The sequence below is a fragment of the Ailuropoda melanoleuca genome, chromosome 1, assembly GCF_002007445.2.
Source record: "Ailuropoda melanoleuca isolate Jingjing chromosome 1, ASM200744v2, whole genome shotgun sequence".
NCBI classification, from domain to species: domain Eukaryota; kingdom Metazoa; phylum Chordata; class Mammalia; order Carnivora; family Ursidae; genus Ailuropoda; species Ailuropoda melanoleuca.
The window spans coordinates 206,676,131-206,689,166 of NC_048218.1; the positions used below are offsets into that span (position 1 = coordinate 206,676,131).

The 13,036-nt window shown below is 50.4% G+C and overlaps 1 long non-coding RNA gene across 1 annotated transcript in view; it reads right to left on the reverse strand.

Annotated features, from left to right (window-relative positions):
* Positions 1 to 818: 818 nt before the first annotated feature.
* The window catches only part of LOC117795343, a 20,828-nt gene continuing 8,610 nt past the window's right edge, over positions 819 to 13,036 (reverse strand). Inside the window, exons 2-6 of the long non-coding RNA XR_004619317.1 lie at positions 11,494 to 11,599; positions 8,625 to 9,173; positions 6,983 to 7,158; positions 2,717 to 5,609; positions 819 to 1,659 (exon numbers count right to left, since the gene is read on the reverse strand). This is a non-coding gene — a long non-coding RNA (uncharacterized LOC117795343). The remainder of the gene's footprint in view (positions 1,660 to 2,716; positions 5,610 to 6,982; positions 7,159 to 8,624; positions 9,174 to 11,493; positions 11,600 to 13,036) is intronic.

A 13,036-nucleotide genomic window follows, 5' to 3' on the forward strand; every position in this document is an offset into this window, starting at 1 on the left:
TAACATTAAAAGTTTTAAAAATTAAAATTATAAAAATACAAAATATTTTTAACTATTTTAAAATAATATAGAAATACTGGGGTGCCTGGGTGGCTCAGTCGTTAAGCGTCTGCCTTTGGCTCAGGGTGTGATCCCAGCGTTCTGGGATCGAGCCCCGCATCAGGCTCCTCCACTGGGAGCCTGCTTCTTCCTCTCCCACTCCCCCTGCTTGTGTTCCTTCTCTCGCTGGCTGTCTCTCTCTCTCTCTCAAATGAATAAATAAAATCTTAAAAAATAATAATAATAATATAGAAATACAAAACATGAAATATTGACATGTGTATTTTAATAAAAATTTAAAATATATAAATATATTTAAAGGTACCTAACAGGGGCGCCTGGGTGGCACAGCGGTTGGGCGTCTGCCTTCGGCTCAGGGCGTGATCTCAGCGTTATGGGATCGAGCCCCGCATCAGGCTCCTCTGCTGTGAGCCTGCTTCTTCCTCTCCCCCTGCTTGTGTTCCCTCTCTCGCTGGCTGTCTCTCTATCTCTGTCAAATAAATAAATAAAATCTTTAAAAAAAAAAAAAGGTACCTAACAAAATATATAAATATTTATTATCTAAATACAAATAACATATAATTATAAAAATATAAGTTTTTAAAATATAAAACCTTAATACCATCATCACACCTAAAAAATAACAGTACTGTCAGAGTTCCTGGGTGGCTCAGTCGGTTAAGCATCTGCCTTCGGCTCAGGTCATGATCCCAGAGTCCTGGAATCGAGCCCCGCATTGGGCTCCCTGCTCAGCAGGGAGCCTGCTTCTCCCTCTCACATTCCCTCTGCTTGTGTTCCCTCTCTTGCTGTCTCTCTCTCTCTGTCAAATAAATAGTCTTCTTTAAAAAAGTAACACTACTTTCTTAATTTTATCAAATACCCAGTGTTTAAATATCTAATTGCCTTACAAATGTCATTTAAAAATACCTTGCTTGTTTGAATCAGGATTCAAATAAGGTTCACGTGTTGAAATTGCTTGCTATGTCCGTTAAGTCTTTTCTACCCCATAGGTTCTTGACTGTGTGTGTGTGTGTAGGAACAGAGGCATTTGCCTTGTACGGTGTCTCCCTGTAAGGTGCTGGTCGCACCACAGTGGGGCAGTGCTGTGTTCTTCCATCAGGAGCCACACACTGTCCGGTTATCTCTTTTGCTGATACTAACAGCAGTTGATGATCAACGATAGATTCACTAATTCAGTGCTTGATCCTACACTGCTCTCCCTTTCTGGTTCTGGTTTTGGGGATAAAAGAGAAGGTTGAGACAGGGTCCTCAGCGTCCTCATGCTCCTCTCTCCCAAAACTTCACTGTGGTTTCCCCACACCTGCACCCTTGGGTCAGTCAGGATGTTTCCTGACCCCGGCACTCCTGATCCATAACGATACACAAGTGTGTTGTGAAGGAATAAGTGAATGAATGAGATAATGGCCTCCATTCCTCTGCAGACTGTCCCCCAGGTGCCCTGGGCTCTCAGCAGGATTACTGACCTGGGCTGGGACAGGCCAGGAGAGGAAAGGCCTTATGGCAGTGAAACTCTCTCAGCATCCCTCGACTCATGTGACCGGTTGTTGACCAGAGCTGAGGATGGAACACGCCAGTCCAATGGTGGTCCCTATATAGAAACTTCCAGAGCACAAGGGAATGAGAATGTGTTAAGAGCATGGGTTTTTCAGTCTGGCAGACTAGGGTTTAGATATCAACTTTACCACCTAATCAGCTGTGTGACATTGAGCAAGTTACTTATCTCCCCACCGTAGACTGATAATGGCTCCCAAAGATACCAGGTCCTAATGAGTGTAAACTGTAAATGCTATCTTATTTGAAAAAGGGTCTTTGCTGATGTGATTAATTCAGGATCTTGACAACGGAGAGCCTATCCTGGATTATCTGGGTGGCCCTAAATGTAAGCATAAACATCCTATGAGAGAGAGGCGGAGGGAGACCTGACGCACATCCAGGGGGGAGGTACCATGAAGGCAGAGCTCAGAGGGATTTGAAGATGGCAGCCTTAAAGATTGGAGTAATGTGGCCACCAGCCAAGGAGTGCCAGCAGCCACCAGAGGCTGGGAGAGGCACACGGAACAGCTTCTCCAACAGAGGCTCCCAAGGGAGTGTGGCCCCGCCTCCTCGATGTCAGACTCCAGAGAGAAAACATTTCTGTTGTTCTAAGCTACTCAGTTTGTGGGGATGTGTTACAGCAGCCACAGGAAATCAATCCACTTCCCTATGCCTTGGTTTCCTCATCTACGTTTTGTAGTGGGCCCCTCTGGGTAGGCTTGGAAGAGAAAGTCCTGCGGATGGGCTAGGAGGCCACGCTAAGGGGAGCCGGGCCCTCTGCACTCACCCACCTTCTCCCTGCCTCCTTACAGCTATAGCTTGGGCCCTGTGGCCTCTAGTATAATGTACCCCAACTGGCCATAGCTGACTGGTCTGGGGCAGCAGGCGGGAGTTCTGATTGATTCTGTGTCTCCCCAGGTGGCTGGGCTGCAAAGAGCTGAGCTGGAGGAAGAGGGCAGCATGAGGCCAAGGGGAGAGAGGAGCAGAGGGGCAGGGAACAAGCAGGGACACCCTTTCCCCTGAGATGGGGTTTGGGGGGTTAGGAGAGATCCCACGGGTTCCCCTGGCCGGCCTGAACAGGTCAGGTGAGCCCACCTCAGGGTCACCCGCCAGCCCATCTCACCTGGGAAAGCTCTGCTCCTCCTGAAGGCCCGAACATCCTGCTCCGCCCGCTCATGACTCACACGGCCCTTGCTGGAGCGCATGTTCTCAAACCCCACTGGGCGAGAGTGGCCATCAGCTCGGTTTTGCTCGCTGCATCATCCCCAGCACCTGACACACAGTAGGTGGTCACCACACATTTGTGCGGAGGGATGAGTGAGTGGCCGGTCTGAAAAGGGGATCTGGGAGAGGCCAGGCATTGCGTTCAGCATTTAGGATTGTCCCTTGAAGCTTCAGAGCTACTCTTGGTGCCATGGTCTCTGCCCTGCACCCAGGAAAGGTGAAGTAGCCTGCTCAAGGTCAGCCACCTTGTCGGGCAAAGCTAGGCATCGACCTGGGTCTGTGACCCCCGGCCGTGCCTTAGAGCTCCATGCAGTGTTCTGGTGGAGATCAGGGACAAATACAATGCTGGACAATGCCTCTGTGTGCTTATTATCACCCCGCCTGTTTCCCCGGAGAGACTGGCCATAAAATGGGGAGATGTAAAAGGACACAAGGAAGGAGCAGAGTGGGAGGGGTCCTGGGCTTCAGTCAGTCCAGGGGAGGGTCAGCCACTGGAGGGAATGGAGGACGGGGCGGTAGGAGAGAGGGCTGGTCAGTTCTTCAGCCACACTGGACCAGCTGAGTAGAAAAGCTCGCCCAGGATTTAACCTTTAAGAATAGCACTGGACTCATGGGACAAGACAGAACAGCCCGGAAGGGACTAGTTTTCCATCCGTTCCCCTCACTGTCCAGCTGAACTGAAAGTGTCTGGAGGCAGAAGAGAGTGGACGCTGGGTGGGAAGGTACGAGGAGGACCAGGGCTCCCCAGCCGGCCCCTCACACTGTCCATCCCACCCAGCTCTGCAGGAGCCCACTGTGGGCACTGGGGAGGGGGGCTTCCTCTCCCCCAAAGAAACCATCCGGGGCCACATCTGGAATTCCTGGGTCTCTACCTGAGCCTGAAGATTCCTGCCCCCTTCCCATTCCTGATCCAAGACTTCCATCTATTCAACGTTTGTGGTAATGGCACTGCGACTATGATTTGCTTTGAGTCCTATTTTATGGAGTTACCAACTGAGACATTGACAGATGAAATGAAGGGCTGAGATTTGCTTTCAGAAACAAACAGGGTGGAGGGGTAGGGGAAACGGAATTAGCTTTTCGCAATACTGTTCGGCCTGCTTTTGTATTTGAAATTTGCCTTTGAAAGAAAATTTCCCCTGGAGTGGCCGAGGCGGGGGCCGGAGACGCACACCTGGAGACCCGGGCCTCCCGCGCGGTTCGACGTGGGCGTCCGCGGGCCCGCGGCGAGGAGGCTGCGAGCTGGCGCGGGCTCTGGCGCCACCTGGCGGCCGTCGCGGGACCGACAGCCTCGGAGGCTCCCAGGGCCCCGTCGCGCCCGCCAGACAAACCCGGCTCTCTGAACCCGAGCCGGACCCCACGACACCGAACGCTCGGGCCCACCTGCTGCTGCCCTGACCCCCCGGAAGATCCTTCGGCACCCCAGCCCAACCTTGCCCTCCCGGGGCCCACCTCTGCCCCTCAGGCCGCCCTCCCCGACAGAGCCTCGTGGCGCCAGCAGTCGTGGGGTGTGGATGACCGGGTTCCGTGCTCCACGCTGGCTAGGGGGCCTTCTCGGGGAGGCGAGGAGGTCCGGCCCCGCACGCGGCACATCCAGTCAGCTCGTCAGGGACTCACTTTCTGTAATTTTGCCAGTGTCGCAGTTTAAAGGCACATAGGAGAGCACGTCCCACCCCCCACGTCCTGTTCTCCACAGTGGGCGCCCTCAACTTTTAGCCCATTCTTTTCCTACTTACCCTCATCGCTAAAGAACAGTCTTATAGTTTCAGCTTTTCCACTTGAGGTGTTTTCAACTGACGTCAGATGAGGACAATTTGGCTTTCCTTCACTTTTCACCTCACACTCCCACACTTCCGTCTCCTTCAGCCCCCCTCACCCTTCACCCCTATATACTTTCGGTCTCCTTCACCTTTCACCCCTGCACTTCCGGTCTCCTTCTCGCTTCACGCCTTACACTTTGTGCCGCCACCTCTCCCAGCTGTAGCTTATTTGGGGTTGGATCAATTTTCTGAGTTTGGTTTTCAAATTTCTGAGATTGGTTAACTACTATTCACAGATGAGCCATGATTATTTTTTCCTCCTGCTGTAACTTTTTGTTTAGTCTGGATTTTATGATTGTTTTGCATTTTCTTTTGCTTAGTTCTCTATATATTTGTTACTATTTTATTATTAAATCTTCCCAGTTTACAAGTTGTGTAGATTCAAATACGTTAGGTATTCTATTAATTTGGGCATCTGCAGAACTTTTCCTTCTGGCCTTCCGGGCTGCTCCCATGTAAAGGGGCTGAAAGCTGCGGACGCAGAGGGCCATCCTGGAGATGCCCTCCACCTCTCTCTGGGGTGACGGCCCATTTTCTGGATCCCCTTTCTTCTCATTTCTTGCTTTGTTCTCCCATTTTGAGTAAGTATATCCTCCAGCAGCTTCCTGAGAAAGAATGCTTGAGAGATGAACACTCAAGAGCTTACGTAGCTAAACATGTCTCTTTTGCCCTAATGCTTAGTGGCTTAGCTGGGTATATAACTGTTGCTTGGGAATTGCTTTCCCTCGGGGTGTTGAAGGCACTGCTACCATCTAGTAGTTAGTGATGAGAAGTCTGAGGCCATTCTGATCCATGGTCCATCCTATTAAATGTGTTTTATTTTTTCCTTTTTGGAAGCTTTTAGGGTCTTCTCTTTATCTTTAGTATCCTGAAAACTCATGATGATGTGCTTTTGAGTGGGTCTAATTTTCCATTGTAGAAGGATTTGAAGTATCCTTTTGATATGTGTTTCATGACTTCCAATTCTGGGAACTTAGGAGAGAAAACAAAATTAGAAAACAAATCCAGGATGTTCAAACTGAAGTTTTGGAAATAAGGAACAAAGAATATAATAGGAAGGAAGTTAATTTGTAAAAAAATACACAAAAATTTCCCAGAGCTGAGTATCGTAAGTTTACAGATTGAAAAGTCCTAGGGAGTCCTCAACCTGATGAATGAGTAGAGACCCAGTGCCAGGCATGAGCTGGTGACATCTCTTGGTTTGTATGTTTGAAGCTGCATTTAAATGTTGCATAGAAATTATTTGGACCATATACAATATACAATTCAGGTAATAAATGCTATGACTGAAATGAGGAAGGATTGATGCTGATTCACTGCATAAAGCTGTATCCAGGAAGGCTTCATGGAGGAGGTGAAACTTGAGTTGGTTTGTAAAGGGTGGCCAGAGAAGAGGGCTAGGTGTTCCACAGGAGGGAAACATTGGGTTTGTGATGAACCCCTGGGGGGGTGTGTGCATGTGTGGCTGTACCCTGGGTCGGGAGGCCAGGCTAGCTGCAGTATCAAGATAAGGTGAGGTGGGACCTGATCCTGGAGGCCAGTCCCGATCTGGCTGTGGTGGAGCCCCGCTCCTTATCTGAAACTTCCCACAGAGAAAACAATGCCCTCGCTGTGTTCAGCCTGAGCCCAATCACGACAAAGAGGCCCTGGGCAGCTGAGGCCCGATAAGCAGGTAAAGATTCCTCTCGGGAACTGAAGGGCAGGGGTCCTGCCTCTTGAGGTCACCTTGTGAGGAGTCCCCACGACCCTCCTGCCCTCCTCATGGAGTTTGAATCTTCACATGGGGAGGGATCTTAGAGCCTCCTAGACACTGAGCAGAGGCCAGACAGGGTTCAGGATTTGCCCAAGGTCATGCTGCTCTTTGGTGACAGAACTGGGTTTAGAACCCAGATTTCTGGACCCCTGCCCAGGGCTCTTTCCTGCCTGCCTGTGTGAGCATCTGGAGAAGCAGCGTTTCATCTGAGGGTTGCCTACACTCAGCCACTCTGCCCCAGGGGCGTCACAGGGTGTCCAGCTGGGGGGTGGAGGAGGGGCCTGAGCAGAGGGCTTGCTGTTTGACTTAGGATCTGCATTTAAGGTCACTTGGAGAATGTAAGTGCCAAGGGCAAGTATGTCCATTCTGCACATCTATTTAATATACTACCGCTCTGCACATTCGTGACCCATATTCCCCAGGTCAGGGTCCTCAGGACGCCTCCCCACCAGAGAGCCCCAGCACAGCACTTGGCAGCAGCCGGATCCCAGAAGGAATTGGAGCCAAATAAAATATGAATTCAGTTGAGCAATGACTCAGGCGCTCCGTTTTGCATAAAGGTTGCTGCTAAGCAAGACAGGGCGGTGCTTACCTCGGAGGCTGGGGTCAGCTCCTTGAACGCAGCAGCTGCATCCCTTCGGCAGCTGGTACGGTGCCTTTTACACAGAACTTGCCTAATACACTTGTGTAGACTTGCCGCCTGTTATGGGTTGAGTTGGGTCCCCCAAAGACGCTGAAGTCCTCATCCCCAGTCCTTGTGAATGTGACCTTATTTGGAAAACGGGTTTTGCACATGATTAAGTTAGGATGAGGTCAGTAGGGTGGGCCCCAGTCCAATGACAGGTGACCTTATAGACAGGGGGAAAGACAGACACACAGGAAGAACACATGAAGACAGGAGTTCTGCTGCCACGAGCCGAGGGACCGTGAATGCTGGGAGACCCATCCTCCCCTGGCCGCTTTAGAAGAAGCAAGCCCTTCTGACACCTGGAGCTCAGACTTCTGGCCTCCAGACGTGGGAGGCAATATATCTCTGTTGTTTGGGCTGCTCAAGTTCAGGGCCCCAGGAAACTATTACGATGCCCCAAGCATCAGTGGTTTCTGCCTTCTGCCTGCCAGGCTGGTCTGTCTGTCTGCTGGCCTGCCAAGGCTGTGTCCCAGCCCACCCATCAGAGGGTAGCATCTGCAAGACTGGGGTCTTGGGCCCCGCACATGTGGGACTGAAGCCCTTGGCCAATCTCAGGGGGCCCCCCAGCACAAGGGCATCAGGAGAGGTACAGAGGGACCGGCTCAGCTGAGGCCCAACACCAACCACTAGCTGGTGGAGCTGCAGCTAGCGAGAGAGGCCTTGGCTCAGGCCTGGAAAGCTCCGCTGTCCGTCCAGTTGTCAGGGAGAGCTGCCACCGTTCACGCTCCCACCTGGGAAACGCATTCCTCATGCTTCCCCACCGGGTGTCCCAAGGGCATGCCCGTGTGCAGGGAATATTTTTGGTAGTCATGAGAAGTGGGGAGCTTCTGGCATTTGGGGCACGGGGTGCTAGGCACCCTGTAATGCACAGATGCTGCGCGGGGAACAATGAGGCTTGGCCCCTGTCCTTCCTGGTTTGCGATCAGATCTCTGACCACTTTCTTTTTTGAGAAAGGACGAGTCATTCTTGTGCCCCCCAAGTTCCTGCTAATTTAGTGTCATTTGCATTTGCAGCCTTTTAGGTTATTTAACTTGTAAATTTCCCTCAATAATTCCAGCTCCATTACTTTCGGAGTCCTGATTGCAGCACTTAAATTTTTTAGTATTCCAGGCACCTCCTTCTGAGATGTGTGGGTGCAGCCGCCATCAGAGCAGCCAGAAAGCCCGCCAACCTCCCGTCTGGAGGCTGAGGCTTGACAGATCTGTGGCGAGTGCTGTGCCCAGGCTCTGAGAGAAGAGAGGGGCACAAAGGGTTCTCACTGAGCTCTGCACTCCATGGGCCTTTTCCCAGGATTGTCCGGGAATGGGCAGATCCTCATGCACTGGTAAAGCCTGCTGGGGAGCACCTGCTGTCCCCGCTCTCAGCCCTCCACAGGGGATTTCACATGGGCCACACTTCTCAACTCCACACCCTGTGGGGCAGTTTCCCCCCTAGCATCCCCGCCGCACCCCTGGATTCATCCTCCATCCTTTCTGGTCCTGCTCTGTGACTCAGGAGCTGGCCCTGAAGGCTGTGCCCCCAGCAGGAGCTCAGAGGGGGACTCACCTGGGTGCTTGGGACCATTGTTCCTTCAGGGAGGCCCCTCCTCCACCTCCAGCTCACTAGGCTCCACTACCAAGATTTTCCTCTTGGGGCGCCTGGCTGGCTCCGTTCGTAGAGCTTGAGACTCTCAGTTTCAAGGTCGTGAGTTCAAGCCCCACATTGGGCATGGAGCCTACCCAGATAGATAGATAGATAGATAGATTTTCCTGAGTTCTGGGGGGCTAGGAACGCAGACAAGGCAAAGAGAGGCAAGTAGCCTTGGCTTCTCAGCCAGGAAGACTGGAAGGCTGGGGGACTTGGCAGCCAGGGCTGGAATCATCTGGAGGCTTCCTCGCTCACATAAGGTCTAACAGCTGAGAATGGCCATCAGCCAGAACTCCTACACATGGTCTCTTCATCCGGTCGCTCTGCACAGGCTGGCTTGGGCTGGCGTCCCAGGAGAGCCCAATAGAAGTCCCTGGTACTTGTATGATCTTGCCTTGGACGTCACATAATGTTACCTCCACCGTATTCTGTCATTCCGGGCAGTCAGAACCACTCCTGCAGCTGCCTCTGGAAAGTGGATGTGGCTGAATGTCAGGTGCACACAGCCCTTACCTCCTTCAGCCACTCGCTTCCCACTGCGGCCCAGGAGGGTGCGACTAACCGGAGGAAGATTTTCCCTACCTGCACTGCGGCTGCCAGGGAAGCTGCGACGGTGAGTGTCTGGCATTTTCTGCTTCTAGAGCAGGAGGGATTTTTGCCTGATAGAGGATTTCCCTAGATCTATGAATAGAGACATATTAAGATAGATGAAGAACTTCCAGTGCTGGGGGATCACTGAGTCCATGAGAGGTTCATTTCTGCACCCCAGGGACAATTGTAAGCTCTGACTTGTCTGTAGCAAACGATGGTAGGATGTGCCCTCTCTACGCTCCTACAGCAGAACATATAATTACATCCAGTGTACACATCTCCCGTTTTTGCTGGGAATGGAGTCTTTGGTGACATTGGAATATGGCCTTTTAACCGCAATTTCAAAGATTGTTGTGGAACATTTTAATAAAATGAGTGAGAAATTTTAGACTCTAGATTTCTTACGTATATTAAGGATACTTTCTTTTGTCATCCTTAAATTCAACTTAAAATTAGCGGAACCTGAAACAAAAGCAATAAAAATGAGATAAAATCAATGTAAGTGATCCTGACATTGAGAAGCAAATTATAACAAAAAGCTTTCAGATCCCATAAAAAGCACTAATTAACTCAGGGGAAGGAATAAAGTTTGAATAGAAACTATGAATAAGTTTGGGGATTGTTTGATAATCCAGTTAATGAATCATATGAACACTCTGGGAAAGGATGGAACTTCTTGCTAATTTGACAAGAAACGGAGACATTGACAAAGAAAGATAAAACTACTCCAGCACCACTTCAAGGAGGCTTTCCGTGACACCCCGATTAATAAATGTCATTAATTCAAAGGGTTTTAGGATTAGTCCCAGAGCAAAAAAATAACTTCAAATGCACTGCAACCTTCAAACTCATATGTGAAACTTGATTGAGATTTCCTCAAATGTGAAATTTATGATAACGATTACCAGCAATGCATTCTAAAGTTGTATTACTCAGGGTCCAGTCAGGAGACAGAAACAGCCTAGCAATGTGCACAAGGAAAGTTTAACACAAAGAATTAATTTGAACAGGGGATTAGAGTAATAAGGGACTGGCTAGAAAGAAGTAAAGAGGATTCTTAAAGAACATAGCCTCAGAAGACCCAGCGAACGGCCATGGCCCTGGGGGAGACAGAGCGTCCATGAAGTGGTCCCTCTGCAGGGTTGAGATCCAGATCTCGCTGGAGAGAGCGTGGCTCAGTGCATGGCAGACAAGTCGCTGAGGTGCCAGGTCGGCCGCACTTGCTGGAAATCTGCCCCCTGGGGTGCCAAAGGATCATCCACAGGGAGGTGTCACGCCTCAGAACTCGCCCCAAAGCCACAGGAGAAAACCAGGGGATGCTGTTCGTGCCCCACCCCCCGAAGCTGCCCCAGGGAATGCCAAGGGGAGCTCCTGGCTGCTGGCGATTGTTGGAGCGAGGTGCTGCAGAAGCCGCTCTGCTGGAGGGACCAGGGGCTGGCGGATCCTCGGGTGCCGCCGCCGCCGCCGCCGCCGCCGCGAGCAACACGCCAGAGCCAGCGAGAGGAAGCCTTCTCCTCCAGCGGCCCTCCAGCGCCCTCTCCTGCCGAAGCTTCGCACAGCAGTCGGCGAACAGTAAATATTCCCAGGGTCCACGTAATCACCAGAAAGCGGGCATTGAAGGGATGGATACTCGGGAGCTGAGACGCAGTCACTTGGTAACTGGCACGGAAGCGGCAGGAAACTTTTCTAACTTAATAAATCACTAAATGTGTATCCATCGTGCTAGAGGAAAGACTGTCTTCCCGATTTCTCTGATCAGATTTTGTCAGTGAAGAGTTAGTCAAACCACTTATAGCCAAAAATTCTAAGAAAAAATATTATAGAGGTATAGCAGATAGTTAATGAGGACATCTTATTTTTCTGGATTTTATGTTTTGGGGTATTTCTCAACTTGAAAAATTGGTAACGTTGTTTTTCTCATTCTAAGCCAATATTTACTTTCATTCCTAATATCGTATTTGTAAGAATTGTGTTCTTTTTCATAAAGGGACTTCCCAAATTCTATTAGTTTCAGGGCCCCCAAAACTGGATCTGTCCCTGCCCATGGGAGATCTTCCCTTCAAGCTTTTTATAAACGTTGCTCATCCAGAGGCCCATGAGGTCTCAGCTTCCGTGTGAAACTTCTTCGAATACTTCAGGCTACACGGATACTTGGCCCTTCGTATACTGTCTGCGGCCCTAAAGGGGGACTACTCACGCAGCACTTCTGAAACCAGGTGTGTGGGTTTTCCTCACCAAGCAATTCTCCAGTTCTCTGAGATCCCCGCTGGGCGTCCTACAACTCAATCCAGCTCTGACACCACCTACAGGCACAGAGCATCACATCCCACAGGTGAGGGGCTCGGTCCCACACGACTGACCCACCACGCAGACACGGTCACATGTCCACGCTGTCACCTGTGCTCCTGACCCACTGGCTTTCAATCAGGTTCCTACCACCCCTTCCTCAGGTTGGATAATTTGGTAGAATGAGTCAGAGACCATGGGGAAAGAGATTACTTACTCTGATTACAAATCAGAAACAGCCAGATTGAAGAGATGGCTGGGGAAGCCTTGGGGAAGGGGTGCTGAGCTTCCATGCCCTCTTCACACACACACACACACACACACACACACACACACACACACACCCCAGTATCGCCACATGGTCAGCAACCCAGAAGCTCTCCGAACCCCTTCAATTAGGGTTTGCTGTTTTTTTTTTTTTTTTTTACTGGAGGCCTCATGTCATATACTCAATGGGTAAAATTATTGCCCATTAATGATGAACTCAACTTCCAACCTTCTCCCCTCCCTCCTGGAGCAGTCGGGGGGAGGAGCGCTGAAAAACCAACCCTCTAACCGGGAGGTTGGTTCCCCCGGCAACCAGCCTCCATCCTGAGGTTTGTCCCAGAGCCCCCAGCCCCATCTCCTTCACATCTAAAAAGATGCTTGTCACTTCAGAGATTCCAAGGTTTTGGAAGTCGCATACAGGGAAGTGGGACAGAACAAATATATATTGCTTATTATGTCAAAGGCACTTTTTTTTTATCTCTGTGTTCATTGGGCATCTAGCCCACGCCACTGTCTATTTTTATTTAACTAAAATTTCTTTCTAGCTTCACACAAATGTGTCTTTTTTCCTGGAATGTGCAGAGAATTCTCTATCTCCTTCACAGCAACGGTCACCTCCTACCCTGGACCATCGTTTGGATTGTAAACTTCCACTAGGGAAGAGGTCATGTTATTTATATATTTGAACTTGAACACCTAGCAGCATTCAATAAATGTCAAGTGTATGAACTAAGATAGATCTCCTGTCTCCTCTACTAGATTATAAGCTCCTTGAGGGCAGAATTAGGGTTAAAGTTGGGGGAACTCAGGGAGGTCATCCAATCTAACCCCTGGGGACAGGGGGAAATGAGGCCTGTAATGGGGCATGTCCTCAAGACCCTAAGGGCCTAGGCCACATGAGTGTCACCCTCAAGTTCGGTGCTCTTTCTCCCCTTCGTGTGTGTGTGTGTGTGTGTGTGTGTGTGTGTGTGTGTGAGATGGGGTAGGAGGTCCGAGATAGAGTGAGAAGTAGAGCCTGTCCCCCTGAGCCGCGGTGGCTGAGACAGGCATCCATCCTTCTCCTCATTCTTGGCACAGGTGAGTGTGTCGGGAGCAGAACCCCAAGAGTCTGCTATTTAAAAACGGGAGTGGGGGCATCTGGCTGGCTCAGTTGATGGAGCATGTGACTCTTGATCTCAGGGTTGGGC